The sequence below is a fragment of the Cygnus atratus genome, chromosome 12 (assembly GCF_013377495.2).
Source record: "Cygnus atratus isolate AKBS03 ecotype Queensland, Australia chromosome 12, CAtr_DNAZoo_HiC_assembly, whole genome shotgun sequence".
In the NCBI taxonomy this organism is placed as follows: Eukaryota; Metazoa; Chordata; class Aves; order Anseriformes; family Anatidae; genus Cygnus; species Cygnus atratus.
Window position 1 is genome coordinate 5,674,832 of NC_066373.1, and position 26,117 is coordinate 5,700,948.

Consider the following 26,117-nt stretch of genomic DNA (forward strand, 5'->3'; position numbering starts at 1 on the left):
CTTCTACTAGAAACAGCAACTTGCAAGCAGCAAATTTTGGGATAAGTGGTGAGCCTCAATTTAAATGCCGGTCACCCAGAGATTTATAAGAAAAGGCTTGCTACATGGGCTACATAACATTGCAGATATTTCAGGTTCAGCCTCCTGTGAGCAGTGACCATCCTTACCTGGAGCCACTGAAAGCAAGGGAAATGTTCTATTATTTCTGAATCTGTATCAGACTTCTAATGTGTGTGTCTGTGTGGAAGCACGAGGGCACATAACAGCTAACAGAAATGCTCTGTTTTTTCCAGAGAGCAGGTCCGTCTAACTCACAGTTGTTCATTTCTGAAAACACCTTTGATTCGGAGGGAGTGCACCTACTGCAGCATCTAGGCTATCGTGTGTGTGTGTGGTTTTGGTTTTGTTTTTTTCTCTAATTCCAGGGAAGTTTTAAAAAGTTTCAGTGATACTCACTATCCACTTTTATTTCTCATATCTTAGGGAACTCACGGTGTTAAGGGAAGAGAGAGAGGTGGCTTTAGCTTCTTGCCTTAGCTGGTGGGTTGCTGTTCTTGGGCAGGCGTAAGGGCAATGCCATGAAACTAGGCTGGGGCCACAGCACTGAAAATTTTATTGTATTGGAAAGAATAGCTCATTGCCAAAGTCCCTGTAGAGCAATATATCTCAGGGTCAGTTATGCTGCACAATCTTCTCAAAACATACATGTAAATAAATGGTATGGGTTTAGCTCTGTTGTCATGGATGTCTTTCCCCAAGTAAAAGTCAGGGCTATTGTGAAGAAGATTCCCCTAAGAAGCCCTGCACCTGAACACTTAGAGCTCCTGTTCTCGGCTGGGATTTAGTAGTCTTGGTTCTAGGTGGCAGCAGAGCCCTTCTCAAACCCACCGAGTCGTGTGGGGTACACCTGCCCTCTGTAATTAGGTGCAGAGATCCCCAGATAGGCTGCCTCTGTAAGCAGCACGGCCGCATCAGCCTGTTCAGAGAGCAGAGCTTGTAGAGCAGGGGCACTGCTGCACCGACAGGTCCATGCCGCTGCTGGAGCGAGAGCTGCTGCCTGTGCAAGGCTGTGCAGGCAGCTCTGCTTCTTCACAGATCCTTATTTGTTTCTGCAGAAGTTGCATCTTTTTCTGTACTTCAGCTCCCCTTCGTAGGGCAGGACTCCCCGGCACTATGTCTTTCTGTCTGCAAATAGTAGAAGCAGTTCTGGGCACAGATGAAGCCTACCAAGCATTTGTGTATTGCCTACCACAGCGAGCTCTGCTCTTCTAAGAGACATCAATATGCTGCTAAAATAATAACAATAATGGTGATAATAATAATAATAACAGTTATTTGGTCAACAGGTTGTATTCAGAAGTCATAAGGCTTATTTTAGGCTATCAGACCTATTTGAACACAGCCATTTAGAAATGTGAAATCTAATTCAGTATATTTATATACTTCTTTTAAAGTGAAATTAGCATTTCATCTGAAAATAGTAATGGAAAGAAAATTGCTTGGTCCAGCAAGGTATACCAGAGATTCATGCAACTGCATTTAGACGTGATGATAGAATAATTGTTTTCCATCAAGCAAACCAAAGAAGAATCTGTAATAAAATTTTACAAGTTAGCTGCCACTAAGAATAAACTCAAGAGCACTATATGAAATGAATTGGGTTTTTTAACTGAATCTTCTCTCAGGACAATAACTCTAATGTAGAGCCAAGGTCTGAGGAGGTCACCTGCAGAAAGCCCTCCTGGGGCATCTCAGAGGAGAAAGGAAATATTCTTCTCCCTGTCAGGTTCACTTCATGTCCTAATATGTCTGAGGATGTGCATTGAAAATATAATACACAGTCACCATTATGAGGGTTCAGATAACAAGGGTCATTAAGAAATCTCTGAGGATAACAAACTTAACCCTGTATGAACTTAAGGATCATATCCTGCTCCTAATGCAAAGAGTAAGTCAGGTTGATTGTAATTGTGACTGAGCTAAAATGTCACTTACCATTAGAATCCTTTTTATTTTTTAATTACAGTATTTCTCTAAAAATATATGTAAAAATTCGTAACTGGCATCTACCAAACATAATCTGTAGTGATCTTTTTCAGTACTGTATGGAGGAACATCTGTATTTCCTATTAATGAAACATTTGTCATATCTGCGATTCAGTGTATGCATGAATGGGGTGTGGAATTCAGTGCAGGATCACAAATTAAAATGCATATTGAGAAATCTCCCTGTTTGTCATCACAAGTGTTTCTAGCTCCACGGGCTCTGTTCAGGCCCTTGGGGTAAAGCAGGGTGTATTGCGACTCTTCCCGAGTGCAGAGGATGATGTATGCTTTCCGAAGAATGCGCAATACTCCCGGTTATGAATAATCGTAGATAGTATTTTGTTTTCAGTATGCGGCCTCGCAGCTGGATGCACCAGGGCGAGGTGCTCAGAGGAGGTTTTGGGGGATTCCCGTGTTAGCCGTGTGCAGTACCCAGTGCAGAGGGCTTGGAGTTGTTCTGTCAGTGACAGTGTGAAGGATTCCTTACTGTTGGAGCTGTGAAAATCCTTGCCCGAGCATGAGGATGCCATCAGTTTGAACAATTACAAATTACAATGATATTAAAGTATCCAAGCAGCACTTGCCAGAAGTCAGCAGGGACAGGAATTATCACATTCTTTGCTCTCCAGTCATGCTGGGGCTGTTCTCTTGGTTCCTGTGCCCCACATCTTGCATGCGGAAGCCAGGTTGGCAAAGATCTGATTAGCAGTTTTCCTTCCGTGACCTCCGAAAAGTTGCTTATACCAGTGAAGGAGCTTGGCTAAGCATAGAGTTTTCAGTATGTTCTGTTTACTTAAGGGGATTTAGGTACTTACAGAAAACTCTACGTAGATATTGACTAACTGCAAGGATTATGGATGAACTTTATTTATTTTTTTAGCCCTGCTCCTAACTCAGTTCAAGTCAGTCAGGCTTTTTGGCTTGATAAGTTGGGGAAGTCTTTTGTTCATAGCAAAAAAAAGGATCCCTTGGGTATCTTTCAAGAACAAGAATGATAGAAGGAGCCTTCTTTACTTTACAGCAGCTTCAGTTGTTTGTGCCCATTTGTCAGTAGCATCCATCTCTGCATCTCTGAGGTAGTGCCAGGGTGTTGCATGCAACAAAGCCATCTCCTTTCTCTTGGGACCAGGCGGAACTTTTGTCTCATCGGATTTTGTTTCTTGGAAACATTTTTTTGATTCCCGATGATTGGACGAACTGGCTAATGGCTTATTTTCTTCCTTTTTTTTCCTCTTTGTTTGGCCACTGCACACACAATTATATTCCCTTTTTTGTGTGATCCAAGCTGTAGTTGCTAACTGAAGGCACTAAGCAGCATAGTCTCTGGGATGCTCATAGACACGTGATTTCTGGGGAGAGGCAAAATCTGAGTCCCTGTAAGATGGGAATCCCTGTTTTCTGTGGTCCCATGATGAAATGGACTCAGCCTAATTCTTCTCTCTCTACAATAAATCAGAAATTATTTTCTCGGACTAAAAAGGGGTTGCAAAGAGATAAAACTAGAGATAGGAGACTTATTGCCCTTCTTTCTTTAGAACATGCAGTTGGTTAAATTCCTGCGCTTCTCAGATAGCGTTGAGCATCGTGCAAGTGATCATTCAGTCTGTGGGGAGTGGGATACAATCAGGATGCTAATGTGCTGTGAATGCAGCTGTTTCTTCCTTGATGTCACCATGCTTTGACTCACCTTTGCTGCCAAGGTATTTGCTCACCTTTCTCCATTTGTAACTCAGATCTATACCTGCACGCATTTGCAAGTGAGATTTGTACAAGACAATTTTATGCTTGAAAAGGGAGAATCACTTTACAGCTATACCTGTTGTCTGTGTAAACATATTGAGGCTTGACATCCTTGCAAGAATTCCTTTCACTCCGTGCCTCTGGTTCTCTTTGTCAGTACGAAACAGCACATGCATAGTTCTAAGTGCTGAAAATCAAATAATGACGTGATATATTACCTTCTTCCCCCCAGTGCTCTAAATATGGCTCCACTTTGAAATTACGTGCACTACAGAATATTCAGTTGCAGCACATTGCTGGCATACAGTTTTTAAATTGTTAGTGTTTGGCAGCCCTTGGTTTTTAAATTCCTACTGATCACAAGTAGCTGGCACTAATCAGCTCCAATAGAGTTATGGTACTGTGTACCTTCTTAAATGGCTGGAGTGTAGATATACATCTAAAACTCCCATTTATAATAGCCGCATGCCAGAAACACTTTACTCTGAGCAGGGTTTTTATTTTACTTTTTACATCTCTCACATTTTACATCTGGTTCAACAGTTCTGAAGGAAACTACATCTGATGTGATAGCAGGAGATCTATATCACACATCTCAAAACCTGCCAGAAATGCAATTTAAATATAGTTTTGGACAGAGTAAAAAAGTATTATTGGTATCAGATGTCTGGGCAGTGAGAAGTTGAGCTGTGTCTCTGCTTGATTTTTTTTTATTTTTTTTTGCACAGAAGGAAATCATAAGGTGAAGTCCTGGTTCTCCTGGTTCTACTTAAACCAGGGAGAGCTTTCCCATTAATTTCAGTCATCAGAGTTTCACCTTGCAGCTGTGAAGCAACTACCAAGTTCAAGTAAAACTGTATAGTCTGAGTGGTGAAGGCAGACCTAAATATGGCCTTGTGCAGAGAGCAGCAGAGATTGGTTTGGTTTTTCAGTTTGGATAACTACCACCTGTACTGTGTCACAGACTTCAGAGAGAACTTTTCCAGTATTTGGATTCACCAAAAGTTTGGGCAGGGAAGGCTGCTCCTGGTGTATCTCACTTTATTCCAGTTTATTTTCATGGTGCAAGTGTAGAAATACCTGGAGTTTCAGATAATCTAATTTAAGTCAGTAGGAGTTTTATGCCTTGCTCATCCGAGAGTGCACATACCAGCAGAACTGAGCTTCTGAGTTTTGTCAGTCATTCATCGGTAACGACAGAAAGCAGGACATGCTCGGTGCATCTCTCCCAGTTAGCACCTCCTATGGCTCGGGTATGAAGGGGCTGCGTGCACATCATCTGCACATTTATTTGGGTTTAGTTGCTTGGAAATAAGACTGTCTGCACTTTCAGTAATTACAACTTTAAGAACGTTGATGCTCAGGGTTTGCTGAAAGTTAGACCTCGCTGAACCAGGGCACTGAAAACTGCTAACAGCATCTGTCGGTCAAGGGGTAAGGAACATTTTCAGCCTCTTTGATGTCAACAATAAGCCAAAGCATATATGGAAGTAGCCCAGCTGAATTCTTGTGTCAGGTGGGTAAGAAATGTCACGGCACTGAGTTGGGGACTGTGCAGACAAAGGTTTACTTTATTATTACTACCATAATTATTACTATTTTATACCCCTGATCCCCAGTGAAGGACCAGGGCCCCAGTGTGACAGGCAATGTGAAGACATGTTCCAGCTTTTGTTTTGAAGCACGCTACATTTTTGTCTTATTACTTTCGATCATAATCCAGCACCAAAAGAAATCAAAAGCTGTCTCTGAATTCAGTGAGAGCTGAGGGCATGCGAAAGCTCGCAGGAAATGCTCAGCGTGTTGTCAGGATCAGGCCCGTAATGTGTAACTCCAGCCTAGAAAACTCATTTCCTTTGAAGCTCAGTTGAGTGTTACTACTACACATCAGCATGTTGCACCACACAGAGTATATCAAATTTGATGTCACTTTTTTTTCTTCCTTTTTCCCTGGGAACCTGTAAATATCCTCTGGTAGCAAAACCAGAGAGGAATAAATTCTCCTCGATGTATTTACAAATGTGAGAAGCTTTTCAAGTTGTATTTGCAATTCTCTTTCTTGCAATGACCTCTATTTTCATAATCCTTCATGGAATATCATGGTTTAAAGAGCTTTCTCTCCCTGCTGTTTTTGTTAAAAGGTTTTTGGTGTGATATTTGGAAAGTCAAATTCTGCATTTAAATGTTGTGTTTTCACAGATATAAATGAAAGAGGCCATATTTATCTTTTTTCCTTCCTTTCCCCTTTTCTGGGAACATCAAGCAATTCTGCTCCTCTGCATGTATTGTTAACTAAACCATGAGAGCATACGGCAGCTTTAATAGTAAAGCAATTGTGATTACATCTTGCTTGTAATTACATTTATTTCCTCACATATGTCCAAAAAGGCAAGCATTAGTTTGGCCTGTGTAGGCATGTGTTAATGGCAGGAAAATCATCTGGCAGCTTGACAGCAAGGAAAATAGCTTACAGTCACTTAAAGTCTTTCATGTCATGGACACTTGCAAAGACGCTGGGCGCTCAGTTTCTTGCTCGCATGCTTTTAAAATCAATTGCATTTTGAGAGATGGGGAATTTGTTATATGCTGCGGATTTGCATCTAAATAATCAAAATATGAAGAGAGAGGAATAGTAAGGTATGGGTGCGTGATCACAAATACGAAAACCCAGTAATGGCACTCCAAGGGACCAATCCGCAAATAGCCGTGGGCCCCATGCTTTGCTGTATGCTACACCTGCAGCTGTCCGTGACAAAAAGGCAGACAGATAAAGAGTTATGGGATGGATTCTGTGACTCTTGTGTCCACGTACAATCACATTGATTTAATTGACTGTATGTGGAGGCCAGCACAATTCAGAGTGACCTATAGGGTCACATTTGCTCCTGTTAAAACAAGGCTTTGCCAGCCACTGCATTTCTGGCAGAAAATGGCTCCAGCAATAAGCAATCTTTTTAACACAAGTCTGGCTAGAATTTTTACAGACAAATTTATGACAAAGGCAAAATTGCATGCATATTCGCAGAGAAAAAAAGAAGTTTCGTATGTGAAATGATAGATGTACTTTTGCTTTTAATGTCAACGAGAAAGTCTGCAAAGACCTTCAAAAGCTGCGTTTCTGATTCAGCTGAGCAGTGTCTGTCTGATCTGATCTGTCTGATCCCAAATGCTGTGCTAGAAGAGTGAGTGTTTTTCACTGTTCATATAAGTCACGAACTAGGCCAATTTGTCGCAAAATTGCCTGAAATTAGAGATACATGAAATCTTGTCAGTAGCGAGACATTTGGATCTTCAGTCTTGTGTGCTTGCCTTCCTCTGCCATGGCCATCTCAACTAATTGACTGTACTCTCCAGTGGAAGAGAAGAGAGAAGAGAGAAGAGAGAAGAGAGAAGAGAGAAGAGAGAAGAGAAGAGAAGAGAAGAGAAGAGAAGAGAAGAGAAGAGAAGAGAAGAGAAGAGAAGAGAAGAGAAGAGAAGAGAAGAGAAGAGTACCCACCCAGAAGAAGAAAGCTCTCTAAAGGCATGTCTTCATCCCATGTTAGATCCTTCCCACATTTGTGGGTGCAGACCAGACATTTGATTGCCAATATTTGTGGTCTCTGAGTTCACAATTTATGGCCCCAGCTGTAGGCATCATTACTGAAAATTTATTCATGAAGAGGTAAATACATGAACAAATGTTAATTTGCACATCCAGTTCAGCAACAGTTTGTGTACAATTTAATATTTTTCTTCCTTAACTAGAGAGGCTCCCTGAAGAGATGCTCCGCAAATCCCAGTTGATATAACTGATACAAGTTACAGCTGAGTTCACTGGGGGAGGCTGGCATTCCCTGGCTTACCGGTACCAGTAAGGAATCACTGCACTGGTTTTGGCTGAGTACTTACGCTGGGCAGCCAGGGCAGCCAAAGAAATACTCACACCATCAGAACTGGTTCTGCCCTCCAGGCAGCATGGACAAAGAAACAGCAAAATAATCCTAGAGGTTGTTTACTGGGTATGTTGCTGCTGTTTACAAGGGCAAGGCATTTTCTAGTTTTCTTGAGGCAATAAAACTCCAAGCGAATGCTGGGCACACTTCTGCTGGCATAGTTCTGCTCTTCTGTCTTTGTAGACATCCCCGTCCTTTAGCTGCTCACAGTATGGGCAGTCATTAAATCTTTTAAAATGGAATTTGTGAGGATAGCCAAGAGCCACTATAGGAATAAATTCCAGTTTTGTCGTTGTTGTTTTTCCATTTGTTTAGTTTTGTTTTTGGCTACTTTGTAGGTTTATTGTGTTCAGCATTCCCTGTCTCTCAAACCTCCCATTGAGTGAAAAACTTCCAACAGCAAGAGCACGGAGCAGCTATCCTGGTTACTGACATCGTTTTCCTCTGAGAGGAAGAGCCTAAATGCTCTTCTCTAAGCATCATAAGCAGTGGTATGATTATGATTTGATGAGGCAATGGGATGAGGAAGCAATGAAGGACTTACTATGGATAAAACTAGAAAATAGAAGTGCATGATCTGTGTTGCACTGCAGAAACGGGGCTTGTCTTCTGAGTGAACTGAGGGCAAGTGCCAACATCTGAGCCCTGGGTGAGGAAAAGCAGAAGGCTGGACTGGAGTTTCGGTCTGTTCCCCGTGACAGAATTCAGAGTGCTGAGAAATCTGGCTTTCGATCTATTTCTGGATTTGAATGCTGTGTCTCTAAGAATTATGTTAGCTTTTTGCATCCTGCCATCTGAAAATGTTAATATTTAGAGGATTTTTTTTTTCATAGAAACAGCAACAACATGGAAAATATTAACAGGAAACATTTAGATGCTACAGGAAATTACAGCTGTGAAGAGTGTTTCATATTGTGTTAGCAGAAGATTGAATGAGGCTTCTTCCCATCCGAACTTTTAAATCCCTGAAGAGAAGGCACGTTTCTGACTCCGTGCCTGCCCCCAGGTGGTATGAAATACATGAAGAGCAGGTATTATTGTCTACTTTGCTTTCACTGGCCAAACAATCAGCAGATATTCTTACCTTTTAAGACAAATGAGTTGCATAGCTCCTAGGCATCATGAATTTAGTGAAATGGAGATAACCCCTTTATAGCTATCCGAGTCTGAGCACGACATTGCAGGCAGTGTTGGCAGTGGGACACGAGTGTCCGGCAGGCAATGCCTGCCTGGGCCTGCCTGGGATCCTGCTTTCTGTAGTGCAGGGTGATCGTCAGTCGCTCCTCCTTCCCTCACATCAGCAAGGGCATCAGTATTTCAGAAATGCTCTCAGGGCACAAGTGGTCTGTAAAGACACCCAAGGCTCAAGCTCACCAGCAACCTAGAGCTGGCAAGTTCATGGTGAGCAATGGAGCTGCCTGAACAGACAGGTGAATTCAGGTATGCTGAACTTTGTTTTGTTAGCTGGCTAGCATAAGTCTAGTCTGGTTACTTCAATATTAATTTTATAATGTGTATCCCTCAAGCACTAATGTGAATCACATCAGCTGACTGACTTGCTCTCAGATCCTGCCCACGTTCCTTCATATGAAGCTTATTTTCTGACCTGGTTGACCTGGAGAGAACGTTGGTGCTGGATGAGCCTTTCCATGGGAAGATGTGCTTACTTCATCCTGGTCAGAAAACTCCCTGGAACTAATGCACAGAAACAGCAACAAACAAACAAAAAGAGAGAGAAAAAAAGATCGAGAATTCTTGAGAGGAATTCAGAGATAAGTGCTGGCGGCGGTGTCATGAGCGTAGGGAGCCAACAGGAGGGTGCCTGTGAGCTCTGCAGCTTTGCTCTGTTTGTAATTTCAGACCAGCCACCGCACTGGAGAGGTCTGTCCTGGCAGTGCAGGAGCTCTCATTAGGGTTGTCTGCACTCCCTGTATATCCACTTTCTAAACCCACAGGATGGCATCAATTCTGCATGTACTCATACTCGCAAAACTGCCGTGCTCTGCAGTCTGCAAGGGGCGGATGTACCTGATCTGCCTCAAACTAACAAATCCCCCTGTGCATGGAAATAAAACAAACTTCAGAAGGGGGGCAAGTTCCCTCTTCTGAGATGATCAGATGCTAAAATACACTTTCTTTTGAGCTGTATTCTGTTGGGCAGACAGCTATTGATGTGGTCCCCATTGTCACTTAGGTATTTGGTCTATTCATTATTTTCATTTATATTGTTTATGTAAAGCACCTAGAGGCCTGTGATAAGCAAATTTCATCGAATAAAATAAGCCAACTTTAGTAGGTCAATTAGCATTCTCCAAAGATCATACATTTTAGCAGGGAGTTTTGCAGTTTACCGCTGTTGTCTAAGGAGAAAATGAAAAGTAAACCCCTCCTCTCTTATACAGTGTCAAGTACCAACTCTAAATTAGAATGTTACTTATTCTTACTGAAACTGGGAATTCGCCGTATGAGCTGACTAATCACAATGCTGTGCTCTGATTTCATTTCTGGAGACCATCCAATGGAAATAGCCCGCTTTACCTACTGGGAAGAAATAGGCAAATACGGTCATGTTGCTAATATGTGTACTCAGTATATCAGCTCTTTCCAGGTTGCTTACTAAATGCAGCTTAAGAATGTTCTAAGATACAGACGGGGAGATTTGTAATGAGACCAAGCCAATGCATTTCTAGCATCTGTTGTTTGCTTTACAGTCGTAAAATCAATAAAACTTCGGTGTACCAAAGAATATAGCTCAGTAATACAGCGGTGTGCACTGATGGAAGTTGTCCTGGTGTAGAATTTATTTTAGGTTCAAACATTATGAGCTTCCTTTTTTCCCTACTTACACACCTTCTGGCTCTTTCATTGTCTCCTTCCCCTCGCTTGTCCTCCTTAACGGAGGCCTTTGAGATGCTTTTTCTTCTGCTTAAGTTTTCTTTGGTTCTTTCTTGATGCCTTTCTGCTCGATGGTCTTTCTCCTTTCTAGGTATCTTTTGACTATGATTTTTTCACTACTAAGAGTGCTAACAACTTATATGTTTAGAGTACCATGCTAAAACTATTTTAGTTTACTAAGGTCAACCTGCCTTAAGTTAGGTAAAATTAGGTACCTTTATAACTCCTCATCCAAGTAAGTGCCCTAATTTTTACTCACAGTTTCACTTACTTTTAGTTCTGGACTTGAGAGCCTGTTGATGTTTCTGCTGTGCTAACTTAGGGTTAAACTTCATGCCATATTCAACCAGACCAAGCCCTATGAGCTGTCTGTTCTCGTAGTCTGCATCATGTCTGTTCTTACTGTGGGCTGTATTTGTGAAGTTGACCTTCCCAGGAATCAATCTCAGAAGCATGGTGGTTTTTTTTTTTAGTTTGTTGGTGGGTTTTTTTTGGCTAATGTTGCTCTAACCAAATGGCACAGAAGAGGTGGGTAGAATGGTTGGGAGTGAAGAACAAGGATCAGCAGGATCACTGCTGCTTGGCCTCCTGTGCTCAAGGTTCAGGAGCCTGGGGAATTTCCAAACAGACACAAAAGCGCGGTCTATGCCACTGCAGAGATGGCCAGTCATCCGGGGGCCTTCAGCGCAGCTCCTGAAAGGCACTTGGGTGTCTGACTGCAGTTGGTTCTGGTGCCTTCAGTGATGATGCAAACACAAATTATTAATGAATTGGTGAAATTGGCACAGATCTTCTTGGTCAGAGTAGAAAAACAAGCTGATTTAAGGAAAATCGATCTTTTAAAATGTTCAGAATGACTATTTTCATATGGCAATGTGAAATACTATTTGTTTTTTCAATAAATAGGGGACATAAATATCTAAAGCAGTTCTCATCCCTGCAAAACCATTTGCTTGATTTCCCTTGGTTGCTGATGGTGTTCATCAGCCTAGTCATCCAGTGACTATTTCTCTAAACCAGATCTTTTCCATTAGTCATTGGTATTTCTTCTTCCTACCTCATTCTTTCACTAGTCACCCAAAAGGTATGGTACAGTACCTTGCAATCCAGTTATCCTGGTTTTGATGAGAATACATACATTATTCTGATTTGTGATTGCTGTAGGCTCTGAAAACTTGTCTTTGCTCAACCCACAGAAATCATCCTTACAGACATTGCATGCTACGTAGGCGTAGGAAGGTCAGCTTTGGTGGTGGCTTCAGAACTTAGTGATTCTCGTCAGTGCTGAGAACCAAACCAAGCAAAATTGGATAGCAGCCTACTCACATCCAGCCACATCCCACTGCTAATATTGTGTCGATAGACTTTTAATCTTGGAATGTAAGAAAACGAACCAAAGCCAAAACAAAACTGAGAACCAACTACCACCCTGAACCTAGGGAGATTTTATCTATTTTTTTTTCCTGGGGTATAATAAATTAAACATAGTATGAAATGCAAAAAGGTTACATTGAGACATATACTATTTGAAGGTTTAATTCATTTTTCTAGTGTATAAGACACAAGGCTATTAAATTTTTAAAGCAGTGATCTCCTGAAGTCCCTACTTTATGAGGGCTTTCTTCATAAAGATAAATGGTTTCCTTGCCAAATCAAATGCAGATTTGAAACAAATTAAGTTAATGTTCAACAGTACAAGGTAGAATGGATGGGGGAACTGTTTTATTTTGCATTGTAATAACCATATACACCTAAATCAATAGCTGTGGAAAAAAAGGCAATAATATCACGTAACTACAGGAAATGAAATATAGTGAGATGAAGGGGGGAGCGGGTTGCAGAATGAAAGGATTTGTATTGGAATAATGACATTTCATTAAAAAGGGAAGGAGTGCTATTGAATATAAGTCCATACCAGTAAATTCTATTTCTTATAATAACACTTGAGATGAGTTAATGTTGCCCAAGTATTGTGATAAAGCATCTTGCTGGATTCCTTTCTTATATTACGCTGTAATTTTATGTTAAAAGAAAAATTCAAAATGTTAAAGAGGCAGTGTATGTTTTCTGAAGTGCTTTCTATTTCTCTTAATGTTTCATTTAACTCGTTATATTATCCTGTGCTCCTGCAATCTGAGCAGGAGGAAGTTTATCAGTGTGTAAGCTCATCTTGAAGAAACAAAACAAAATGTGAATTCGGCACTGGTGAAAGGTATTGGATGGAGAGTGCTGGGGATTAAAGCCCTCTCTTTATCCCCAGCGCAGGCTCAGGCTGGTGAGTAACAATGCAGGCTGATAGCAGGGTGAACCTGCACTCCCTGCGTTACAGAGGATCAGATTCTCAGCTGGTGTAAGTGAAGAGCAGCAAGTGAAGGTAGAATAGGTAATGCTGCTGAGTGAGGATGTCTGCGATCTTTTTTTTCAAAGTATCTTAGAAAGAAATCCTGGTTCCCCTGGTGTCACTGGCAAAAATCCCACTGATTTCAAGAGGATAAGGATTTTGACCTCTGTCTTTCCATTTATCACCTCTGAAGCCTCCCTGAAAGAACCAGTTAGAAAGGAAAATACTCCACGTGCTTCACTTCAGTCATTTCTCTCACACACTGCCTCCTTTTGAGATTGCCCACAAAGGGACCGGTCCCACTGACTGGACAACTGAGAGACGCATGTGACTACCAGAAATCAAAACAAGACTGTACCGTTTATGTCACCCATGTCAGATCAAGCATAGCTCCGTGGAGGGACCAGCTCCTTTCGGTCTTTTGCGTGAATGGTATCTGCCGAAACAGGAACTGGGTGTCAGCGTGGGCATCACAGCTGAGCCTCTGCTGAGTGATCATCTGGAAAATCACTTGTAGTGTTCAGGGGCGTATAGGATTGTAGAGAAAGTAAGGCTGACAGTGTCATAATGCCTTCGTGTCAGTGATATAAGCGTGGTGGGAACGTGGACGTCAGACAGCTGCCTCAGAGCTTCTTTCTACTGTTCCTCACACAGCGTGTGCCAAGCACATGAAACAGTTATTAGCCCTTTCAGCAGGTTTTGCACCCTGTCTTCTTTTGCAGACAGGCCTAAAAATGCCACGGCAGCAGGGTCTATAAGAGAGAGCATTAGAGCTACACCTGGATTTGTATAGTAATGAAGAGAGGTTCTGGAACTTGCCTGTGGTTTCCTGAGTTGCACACTGTGGGGGAAAGATTAAAAAAAAGAGCTCAACCCATGAGAACAGGGTACCTCTTTGTATTGATCTCATGTCATAGCTCCAAGGCTTCTGTTTCTTGTGGAGTATTTCTGGCAATTGCAGAAATCAAGTGATGCTTTCCTTAGATTTCCTGTACTAATTACACAAAATTACCTTGGTGAAAAATTCATGAAAATTTAGAGAACATTTTGATAAAACTTGGCTTATCATTTAGGGCCTTGGAAAGTGGGGCACCTTGCTTCCCCATCATAGAGGAGACGTTTCTGTGCAGAGATTCCAACTTAATTTCTTTGAACAGACATCTGAACAATCCCCTGTGCACAGTTAAAGGACGAAACCTGTCCACATGCACAGAGCTCTGCATCATTGTGTCCCCAATACAATTTGCATCTGTGTCGTTCCTACTCATACCCTGGGCAACCAATGAGCCATCCCTTTTTGTTGAGCCAGTGGGGGAGCTTGCTTTGAATTATTTTTATGCTCATAATGAGCTATGTACTTGACTTGTTGGTTCATTTGTTTTAATAGGGATGGGTCAAGCTTTCTAAAGCAAATTTCAGACCTCATTCAGTTTGAAGAGACTCATCCCTAAGAGCACTCTGAAAGTGTATGTATCTGTATCGGAGGTTGTCTCAATTCCTTAGCCTGCTTCCAAATAAGATCCAAATATGAGCTCACTGAAGCAGATCAACTTTTCAGAACTGCATATTGTGAAATCAGTACCCATCTCTATCAGCAGGAATTGATAACATTGTATTGCTGAACAATCCAGGGTTCATCAAATTCTTATTAATATATCTCACCTGAGCACATCGTGGGCTACAGTTTTCATGCAGTGAGTATCTGTTTCAGAAACATTATTTATAGCCTCTCCTGTTGTAAGTTCATCAGCTAAGATGTCATTAGGCTTATGCCAAGGGGCTTGGGGTGACTGATAGCATCTGAGGATTTGGCTGTCTCCCACTCAGGGAATGAGTGAAATGGGTGCTCAGTGGAATTAAATTGTTTTGTTAAAAAAAAAAAAAAAGAAAAAAGGTATACCCAGATCCTCATGTAAAATGCCACAGGGAGTTTCATTTCAGAATACATAGAACTAATCAAGCTCTGATTTGTGCATTGCTATCACTTTTTCTGGTCTCTGTTTCTTCTGGATAGGACACCTGGGATGTGATCCTTTCAAATTGCCTTTTAATTTTACTCCCCATGAAATTAATTATTGACAAGTCCTAGGATCTGAGCCACTCTAACCAACTGTTCATGGATTTGTCATGTACGCTTACCAGTAAAATTCACAAGTCAGACTGTACTATAAATTATATAAGTCAATTGGAGAACAGAAACAGTGCTGCATGCTTTATCTAAACAATAAACACAGTTTTAATGATAAATATTCATTCTGAACTTTCCAGGAACAACTTGTAGCATAAAAAAATTTACTGCAGAAATTCTCAGATAGTGATTTTAGATAATGGCTAAATGTAAGAATTTCACTGTGTTGCAGGAACAGCAAAAAAAGATGAAATACATTGAATAAAGATTTTATTGTGAGTTATTTGCTCAGCTCTGTAGCACCATCAATTTTTTCTCCCTATATAAAAATAATGAAGTCAATAAATGTGTTTAGGTGACCTCTGAGACTTACAAAAAGGATGTTATGAGATGGGTGAATACTGGATACAGTATTTCATTCAGATGCTGAACAGCTGTTGTGGTAGACAATGCTGGCATCCTGTTTTTCACCATTGATGCTAATGTAAATTGGTTTGTGATTGTATATATACACTCTATCATATCGTGCCAATGCAAAAAAGACGACTAGCCTGTCAACCACTCTGTCCCACCTGTTTGTGCAATTTTCTAATGTGTAATTAGAAATCATAAATCAGGAAGCATGGTGATCAGTACGGGAATCTGCAGGCAGATTTGCCCCAGTGTTGCTGATACCCAGCCTGTTGGCTGAATTTGGCCGCAGCCTCCTTGTAAAACACACTGGGCCATATTGTAGCCCTGGTGATTTCAGCAGGCATGAGACAGAGATATAAATGGTTACCTTTTTTTTTTTTCTTTTCTTTTCTGGAAATGTAGATTTTATTCTAATGCCTTTCTGAACATCTGGACTCTGTCGTGACCCTGTCCGAATGGACTGTTAATTGTTCCATCTCCTTTCCAAACGAATGGTCCCAGCTTGCTGCACATCGTGTCGGATATTAGCAAAGATTTGTTGTGCCACTGAATTGCTTGTGCACGCTATAGAAAGTCTCACTTAGCTCACCATGGAATAAGCAGGGAGCACACAGCCAGGTGCAATTTTCTCATTCCCAACCACTCAGCTCCCACGAAACACGAAATGTGAGGGGCTGACACCGTGTGCTGTCCTCAGATGTAGCGGCGTGCTCCTGTGAAGTTATCTGCCCTGGTACCTGTCTTGGCACAAATGCTGCGTACGCAGAAATCCGAAAAATATTTGTCAAGGAGATATACAAATTAGCACTTTAGGACTAATTCTTATGCAGATTAAATACGTATGTCAGTTGTGCATTTTTCCTTTGCAGGATGATGAAAACCAGAGGAATTATGCGTTAACATCAACAATTAACAACACTATGAGAATTCTGCATTAGCTTAACCACATTTTCTGTATATTTTCTCTGAGTTCAGTATTTATTTTCTTTGCAGTCGGACAGCTATTCAAAAGGAGGTGCCCACCTTGTCAATTACTGAATGACCTCCTTTGTAAATTGACAAGAGTGTGCGATTTGCCCTGGAGCATCTTTTTAAGTAATTAGTGCAAATCAGTCAATAGATCTGTGTTAGCAACACCTCCAAAATTGCACTAGTTTGGAAAATGTTGCAGTCTATTATATGTTATTTCTTTTAAGTGCCATTGGTTTAAAATGTGAGAAAATTATCAATTTTGAAAAACAGATCAGAGCACTTTGATTATGCAGCTTTTGCTTCAGAGAGCTTTATGCGTTTATTCAGCAGACTGTTGACACTGTACCTGCAGTTTTCCACTTATTATAAAAGTGCTTCCAAGGTGTTGCTCCGCAGACTGCTCCCACTGAAAATGAGGATATAGAGCAATGCTTTTGACCTGCGTGCATGTGGCCTCTTCCAAAACAAACTTGCACGCAGTCTGTGACGTTCAGGCAGCTCCGTGTGATATTTTATTCACATACGTATCCTCTGCCTTTGCTCAGTTACAGTGGTGGCAACCCAAGCGGATGGGCTCTGTTCTTACTTTGGGATGGGAGGGACTGCTGCTGAAGAGGGTGTTGGCTGCAGAGGGTGTTTGCTTGGGGGTGGGGGATTTGTGATTCAAAAGACCTGTTCAAAAGTCCATGTTATCATGTCAGGGAGTCACTCGTGACTGCCAGACACCACTGACTCTTTAGCTTTTTGGGTGCGACTCGTTCATCTACAGTGCATGGACGCTGAATTGCTCCAACCAGCTCTTTGCCCCTCACTGAATTCTTGCTCGTGGAGTCCAGTCTTTTATTAGCACGACTATTTTTTTAACAGAGGGAGCTATCATTTCAGTCTCTGCCTTTGTCAGATTTTGTGGTTTTGCAACTGTGTGTTCCTGTTTCCTTTTCAAAGTCTGCCTTTCAAACCCCGGGGAGGCTGACTCCAGTGAGTCTGCGTGCCACGAGGAGTGCTCTCAGAAGCACATCTAGAGGCCTCCGCTCCTTCGTATTCATACACTGAAGTCCTCTTGTTTGTTGATCGTATGAATAATTAAAAATAGTTTTTCGGTAGTTTAGAAAATTGAATCAAAACAGAAAAATAGTCTGAGATCCTAATAGGTACCAGCTTTGCAAATGCTGACCACTGTAGGTCCTTCATCCCCAGGAAGAACCTTGCCTGCCTTCCCAGCTGCGCTCAGAAAATGAGCTGTTTAGACGACTAAAAGCCAGGGATTTTATTTTATTTTATTTTATTTTATTTTTAAGAACTCTAATTAAGCAATCATAACAGCCTTTTAAAGAAATACAGCTTGCATTTACATTTTAACATGCACTTCTGGTGTTTGTTTAACTTTATTTCTTTTTCACCCCATTTGAACATAATAGAAAATCTACAGCAGGCTTTCTGAACGCTCCCACTCCTCCAGCCTGTCACAGCCTGTGTGCCGCTAACCAGAGCCCTCCAGACTCAAGCTGGCAGGATGCCTGCTGCTGTCACCAGTCTACGAGAAGTGGGTTTCAACTGAAAAGCCAACCATTTAGAAAGAGGCATTGTTTCACCCACCCTCAGATCAGGATCTTTCAAAGCAATTAAAACTTAATTTTGATCAGAAATCATGTATGTTCGTCTCAGCTGCATAAAGTTCAGCGTTCCCCGGAGTCAGAGATCTGGGCCGGCTTTTCAGAAAGGCTCAGCATGCACCAACTCTTGTTGAGAACAACAGGGTGCTTCTCGGGACTGAACGCCTTTGAAAATCTGATCATGTCACTTTATTTATTTATGTAGATTTGCGAATGCACAAGTATATACAACATGCCCAGAAACAGGCACGCTCACATACATGACAGCTCTAGGGCCTGGATTTTCAAAGGAGCCTGGGAGAATTTGTTGAGAGATGGGTGCCTAATTAAAATTCAGCTCCTTCCTGCCTTTGGCATTACTTAAACCTACAGCTAAATTAATACCAAAACATGACTAAAGGGCAGCAGTATAATTCAGTAAAACCCACAAGAAGCAAGCTAGGCAAATTAGCCTTCCTTTCACCAGCCTTACGTTTCCCCATTTCTTATTTTTGAGTATGGAAGGAAAATGACAAATGAACGCCAGGTCTCTGTAAAACGCTGCCTGTAGGTGGGAGTCTTCAGATTGTCTGGGGTCAGGAGCTCTCTCTGTCCATATAATGCTTGTAGTAAAAGGGGTCTGAGTGTTGTTGGGACTTCAATGTGCTGTTGCATGGGTCTGTGCAAACCAAAGCTGGGTAACAGAGCACTTTTGGGTACATGGCACTAGAACTGCAAAGTCATAGCAGAAACAGTGTACTGTCCCCCTTCAGTATACTGCAAAACAAGCCAACAAACACAACCCTTGCTTTAGGATTCCTGAGAATCTTCTTTATCTATATTTACAAAAAGAAAATCTGTCGTCCTGGAAGATGATTTACCAAACCAATGGTTTTTATGGCAGTACACAGTGCTGTTTGCGTTCTACCCTTGGTCCCAGGAGGGAGGAGGGCAACTGAGGCCAGTGCCTCGCATCTCTGCTTTATCTAATACAGATGCTGTGAACAGCTCACCAGAGTAGGAAGTGGAATATGTTGAAAAGGAAGGTTTTTCACATCACCACAAATCTAGAAATCTTTGCTGCCTAGTATATATCCTCAACAGGTAGTTTGGAAAAAGAGTGTAGAAGATGATGATTTTTGTTCTCCTGAAACTGTTGTGGGGAGGCAGGGAGTTGAACATCCCTCTTTCGTAGCCCAGGTGAGAGCTAGTTTGTAAGCATTGTACAGAATTGCTTCTCCAGCAGCTGAATTTTAAAGGAAAGTGGCCGCAAATACATTTTGCAGGAGATGTGATCTCTCTCTGTTTCTGTTTTTCTTAGAAAAGTTTGGTAGGACTGGGCCTCTGAGAAATGTAGGAGAGGATTTTGAATTCATGTGTCTTGCTCATATTTAATAGGAAACCAGTACCGAATCGGTCCTCCTGAGCTGGTGCTGGATATGCACAGAGGCAGAAAATCGTGGTGAAACAGGCAGGTAGCTGTGAGCTCGGTACCTCTGACCAAGGGTGTAGGACCCCTGGCAGGGGGTGAGGGCTCACCATTTTGTGCTTTTGCTCACGGGTTCTGCACGAATCCAGCTTAACTCAGGGCATTGAGCCCTGACAGAGAGCAGTTTGAAACTGTTTGGTCAAATGTTTTGTTCTCTGATTGTCGGTGTCAGTCTGTGCTTTTCCCTGTGAGCTGCTTTATGGAGTTAGAAAGAATGAATCCCGAACCACTTTTGTTTCCAGAAAGCAGTCAGGTTTGCCGCAGGTCTCTCGCTTGTGCTTTCGGATGGTACTGACAGTGGAAAATGGATTTTTAATTAAAAAGAAAAGGCATTAACAAACACCTCACATCAAAGCAACTGGTCTCTAACCTAACTAGCCCAGGATGCTTGCCCCTGCTAGGCTCCTGGACAAACACACTTCACCACTGTGATCTTAAGAGGCTGTAGTATCTTTCAGACAAGCTCATTCCTTAGACTTAATTAAAACCTAGTTCACTCCTTTATTCAATTTATGAGGCCGAGCCAGTAGGATTAAGCGATTACAGGCAAAAAGCCCCATTTGTGAAACACTCATAAGCTCAAGCTGCTAGACTGCTCAGTTGTACTCCATTAAATTAATAAGGAATGAATAGACTGATCCATTATGAATAAAGCTGTGGGGAGCCTCAGCATTGCCTCAGACTCTCTGCACACTCCTTAGAGAACATTTGTGCAAAATGATTATGTTCATATTCATTCAATTGGAATTCTATAAAAGTGGAATGCATAAATTACTCTAAAGATGGGGAGTTTATCTTAAACATTAACTATGTGAGTGAATTAATAAGACTATTATAAAACCATTAGCATTCAGTGTATTTACCTACGTATGCTGCATACCTAAACTAAATTCAACAATTGTTCCTAATTGCTATTCTTGTTGTGTGATCAAGCTGTGGTTCATTTTCCCGTGTAGTCATAATATTTATGAATTAGGTTTTCTGTTAAAACTTCTGAATCCCCCTTTTCCAGCCAGCTTTACATATGCTCCTATAGTTTTTCAGAATACCATAAAATACTGGACTATAATTCATTGGGAGATGAAAGAGATGCTTACAGATGTGTTAAACTACAACACTGAATAGCACCTGTGAGCATACGTGCTGTCAGTCAAGCCTTGGTCTGTTATAAAGTAATGCGGGAGGAAGGAGGCTAGCGACTCCTGGGTCAGTCTCCCTGAATTTACTGCTGTCCTGCAGGATCAAGCAGAAATTGCAGAATACAGAGGGGTGCAGGATTCATCCACCAGCCTTTGTCATGTCGTGAGCATGCACAGTCTGTTCCTCCTGGAAGAGCTCCAAGTGACTGGAAAGGTAAATAAATGATTAAAAAAAACACAAACAGACCAAAAAAAACAAACAAACAAACAAAAAAAAAACACGAGAGGGTAGGTTGGTGAAAAAAAAAAAAGGCAGGTTGTAGAAGAGTACCACAGGTGTGATGAAAAGGCTGTAAAAGCAAGTGCTCAGGCAGTGAGTAGAGGTGTGCTGCAGGATGAGGGAAGTTAGGACAGACTCTTAGAGCAGGCAACTTCTGCTCCTGCCCTGCATCTCCCTTTGTGTCTTTTGACATTCACTCTGACAGAGCAACCACAGTAGTAGACCTTATGGGGTTACTGAGTTAATTTGCCAGGGATTCAGCTGAAACAAACAAAAAACCAAACAACACCCCCTGCATCAGTAGGACTGATTCAATGTGATCACAATGAAATGGCAATGAGGGATATCTAGGCATGATGTTATTTTTGATGCTGTTCCTAAGCAGAGCAAGGAAGTTACGTGTTAACATAGGTTAGCTAGCACGTCTGACCTTCATTGTTCCCAGTGGAAACAGTGACAGTCTATTAGTCCTCCACAAGGGATATCACTGTCTCTCAGCAGCTCTGAAAATCCCCCAGGACACTCCTGGAACAACAATAATTCAGCAAGAGTTCACACGACGTTAGAGCTCTGTGAAATGTTTGTAACAAATCTTGCCTGGATTGAGAGGGGGATGTGGTAGGAAGGGGGAGAAGGATTGGTTTGAGCTCAGCCGTGTTTCAGAGGAAACACGAACCTTCCCAGCAAGTCTGACCAGGTGGGAGTTTTGTAAATCTTACTAGTTATAAAGGAAAAATCTTGCTAGTTTTCTTGAAATGAAATAGCCAAATAGATAAAAGAAAGGGGCAATCAGTTTTTTACTTAATCTTGCTTCTGAAGTAGAAATATCAACCTCAAAATCTGAATGTTAAAATGAAAGACAGAATTTAAACGAAGAAACTTGTAGGGGCTAAAAGACAAAGAGATTTTTAGCTGAGCTCTTAGGAAATGGAGTGACAGAGTTTTAATACAGCTGGTACAAAGAGCAGTTGAATCAAGGTATGATTGCGTTGGATACCAAAATAATGCTATGTATGGATAAGTAAATCTATAGAAAATTTTGACACATTAAGTGGCTGCTAAAATCTTTTCATGGGTGTACTTTTAACATATAAGTGTAGGAGTAAAGAAACACTTAGGTCAACTACTGGATTTCTTAGACTTGATCTTCAGTTACACTATCCTTTATAGTGTCCTTTATAGCAGCACATTATATCTTTCAAATATTCATACACGCTTCAGCCTGTAGCATGCTTGTGTTGTGTCTCCTGGCCTAAACTGGAGCAGAGCCTGGTGGTGCTCACAGAGGGGAGAGTGATGCCTGTACGTAGATGTCCTGATCCAGCACTCCAGAATTAAGGAGATACACAACATGGATGATCTCTACTTGCTGTTTCAGAGGTCTTTTGACTGGGAGGTGTATCTCAAGACACAGAGTTACCTGATGTCACCAGGGCCCTTGGATGGCTTAATCTAGGCTTGATAGGATTAATAAATGAATTCTTGACTGAGCCCACATGTGAAGTCTGTATTGAAGAAAGGCTTATTCTTTGGCCCAACTCCAAAAGAAACTAATCATCATGAACTTCATGCAGATTTACGATTATTCTTTCTATAGAAAGGGCCAGCACTTCCTCACCGTAGTGAAAAGCCTGCAGGAAGGAGAAAACCAAACATACACAGAACAAACGTGGTATATGGGTTTGTTTCCTTGAAACCCTTCCCTTGGATTTTCTACTTGTTCACGGAAAACTGATGTGGAAGTGCTATCATGTATTAAAACAGATAGAATCGTCACGCTCATCTCAACTCCAAGAGACAGAAATATCATACAGCCTTATTTTTTCAAGAGAGATGATATCACTAAATGAAGTGATAAGAAAGAAAGTTACTGTGATAGTACAAAATACATCCGCTGGCTGCCTTCAGCAGAGCGATCTTTTATGTTCAAACTATTACTCACAGTACAGATTATTCAAATGCTGTTCTTCTATGGTGCTCTCTTGGATGATCTATGAAGGCTGTAGAAGTCAGCGAAAAGAATTGTATCATTTCTGATTGTTCCTAAAAAATGGTAGTAAAATAATATATTTATAAAATTTCAGAACACAAATACATACACATATTGGGAATACAGTATTATGGCAAGGGTTTTAAAAATGCTATTTAATAATCAGATTTTTAATAAACTTCTAGAATATGCAGAAAAAGTAATGAAAAGCTATATCCTGCTCATCCAGGATTTGGGGTTTTCTTCTTCTTTTTTTTCCTTTTATTTATTTTTTGTTATTTAAAGGAGGTTGAAAAAGGTTTTGCAATCTATTTCCAACATTGGGTTTTTAGATATGCATTGATTTGTTAGATTATCTCCTGCTCATAGGATTTTGTTAGACAAGGCTGAGGAACAGTCATTAGAATGAAAGCCAGAGCTCTTTCACAGAGTTTTTCCCTGGTCTCGATATAGCTTTTTGCCTTTTCTTCCTTTCTTTAATGCTAAATTTTTCCACATTAAAACATGATTTTCCTGCCTCTTACATTAAAAGGATATAGTGGCTGGGCAGAGGTAAGGCAGGGGCTGTCGAATTCTTTCATTTTATAAGGCAACAAATCAGTGGTCAAAAAGCTCCAGTGCCTAGCCCAAAAGAAGATTAAAATCACTTGGCCAGCCAGGCAATGCAAGATAGCAGCAAGTTTTCTGTGATCCTTGCAAGTGATTAGTGTATTGCTGGTACCATGGGGACTGTTAATCCTTGTGACTTAAACTAAGTAGTGTAACTACAGATGTTACTACTTTGTAGATTCTGCATTATTTGGATCTCATTAACGTGTGACATGGTTTATGAGCTCCATGATATGTGGTGTGTGAATGGGTATACAAGGACAGGGGGTGCCTCCCACTTGGGGGGCTGTATAAAGGCGGAGTTCATTTGGTGCACATGCAGGAAGGGTGGGCATAAATCTTCTTAACTCAGGAGAATTAAGAAACTGCTTGCTTCTTCCTTGTCCTTGCCTCAGAGGCTAAATGGGATGTGTGGTTAAAGCACAGCAGCAGCTGGGATTATGTTCCTGGTGATGGTGTTCCAGTTTACTGGAACATGCCGCTGGAGCCATTCTCTGGGCACCAGGTAGCCTTTGTCTCCTGCAAAAGCCCTTGCACCAGTGCTGATGCTGGACACAGCATTCTGTGTGGTCCTGAGTATCTGCAAGGGTATTGAATAATGACAGGTTGAGGGAAAGGTGCTTACTAATTGACAGTGCAGGAGGGTGGGGTCCTCTGGAGACAAGGTTGTCAGGGCACAACCCGGTGTTCAGAGGGATGCTGCAGTGATGGGTCTGTTGGGAGTACAGAACTTTATACTGCTTGGGTCCCCTCGTCCCCCTCTGCACTGACAGCTGTGGGAGTGTCTCCGCTATGTTTGATTCAAACTGAAAATAGCAATTTAACCCCTGTTCCTCCGTCGTAGACAACAAATACTGCTTTGTAGTATTGATGATCCCAGCCTGGCTATCATTTTTCCTTGACATGAAATCTAATATCAGCTCTTTGAAAGACAAATTTGATAAATGGTGACAGCAGATACCGTGGATAACACCTACATGAGTATCTATGTTCCAGGATATCAGTTTTTCACATGTTGTACTGATATTTATGGATTTTGTGTGCTCAGAACCACTGCTACCACCACGACATGGAAGCAGAAACAGCTACTGTACATGGAAGTGATGAGTCGTTTCCTCCTGAACTCTACATAGATAGGTGTTTGTTTGACAACTTGTTGTGGAAAATGGAGCAAGGAGATGTTCCTAGTGGTGAGAGGAAGAGAGAGGCTTTTCCCTTTTTGAGCACTATGGATCACTTGCATTTCTTAAGCTGCTGTGATAATACATTCCTGTTTGTCTTTGACAGAGATTCCTTCCTTGACTCAGTGAAGCAACAGGTAATGATACGCTTACACTCGTTAGATTTGTCTTCGGATGTTTGCATTCCAATGTAAACATATCATATAGATATCTGCCCCTTAAAAACAAGCAAAACCTCAAAGAATAGCACCACCCATGTGTTTACATGACAGGAGTCCTAAGGAGGAAACCAGTCATAATGTTTGCTTTCTGGGATGTATATACTTAGTATATACTTATATACTAAGTACATGATTAGCCTGGGAAACTAAGAGAGGCATAGAAACTCAAACCTGGCAAAATCAGCCTCCTGCCTAAACGACAGCCCTCAGGAGTGCAGTCTGAAACTGAGATGGAAAAGGGGGTATTTAAGGTGCAAGGAGCCAGTAGGATTGTCCCAGGAGCTGGCACTGTTTTCCTTTGTAATGTTCGCCGTAGTGCTTGCTGAAGAACAAATTGGTGGGAAGAGGGTACTGACCCCTTTGATTTTAAAGTGGGTCTTGGTCTTCTGACAGATTGACTACTCTGTTAAAAAGTAATTCCCATGCAAGCACAATGCTGCCAAGGTTGAGAGGGCTAAAGGTCAGCTTGGTAATAAATGATATATATATATATATAATAGTCTAGGAAGAAGTTCTAAGGTTTTCCAAAGTTTGAACAGGGATAATTGGCCTGTTTGGTAATTTTCCATTTCTTATAATATCTTGCCTTTTTTGGCCAATTTGCCCTCTTTTTAACATGTTGCATTTTGGCCAGTTTCCCTAAAAGCCTGCTAAATACCCTGCATATACTAAATGATTGCAAACTGAACGACCACATAACAATGACATTACAATTTAGATTGCATCTAGCTCTGCATCCCATAGTGCCAGCATGATTGGGCTCAGTACCATGCCATGCCAGTCCCAGTGTACTGACGTTTTGTTGTGCCATGGCTATATTGCGAATTAATGGATGAAGCTGCACTGTCTCTTTTGGTCTGCAAGCAACTAATTCCAAAGAGCAGTATCCCCAATAGGGTAATAAACTCTTTAATAACAGTAATGTAGCAACCACAATCATGAAAAAAGTGATTACATTCTACATAAAAATATAAAAGCTCATTTGATCCTAAGGTCCCCACTGGCACATTACCTGGACTTTTATTTAAAATATAACATCTCTTACTTACATCTTATTCAGGTCCTTTGTTAACACTAATATAAAACTCCAGTAAAATTGTCATTGGAGGAATTTAATAAGGAGTGGGCATGGCTCAGTGATCCATGCT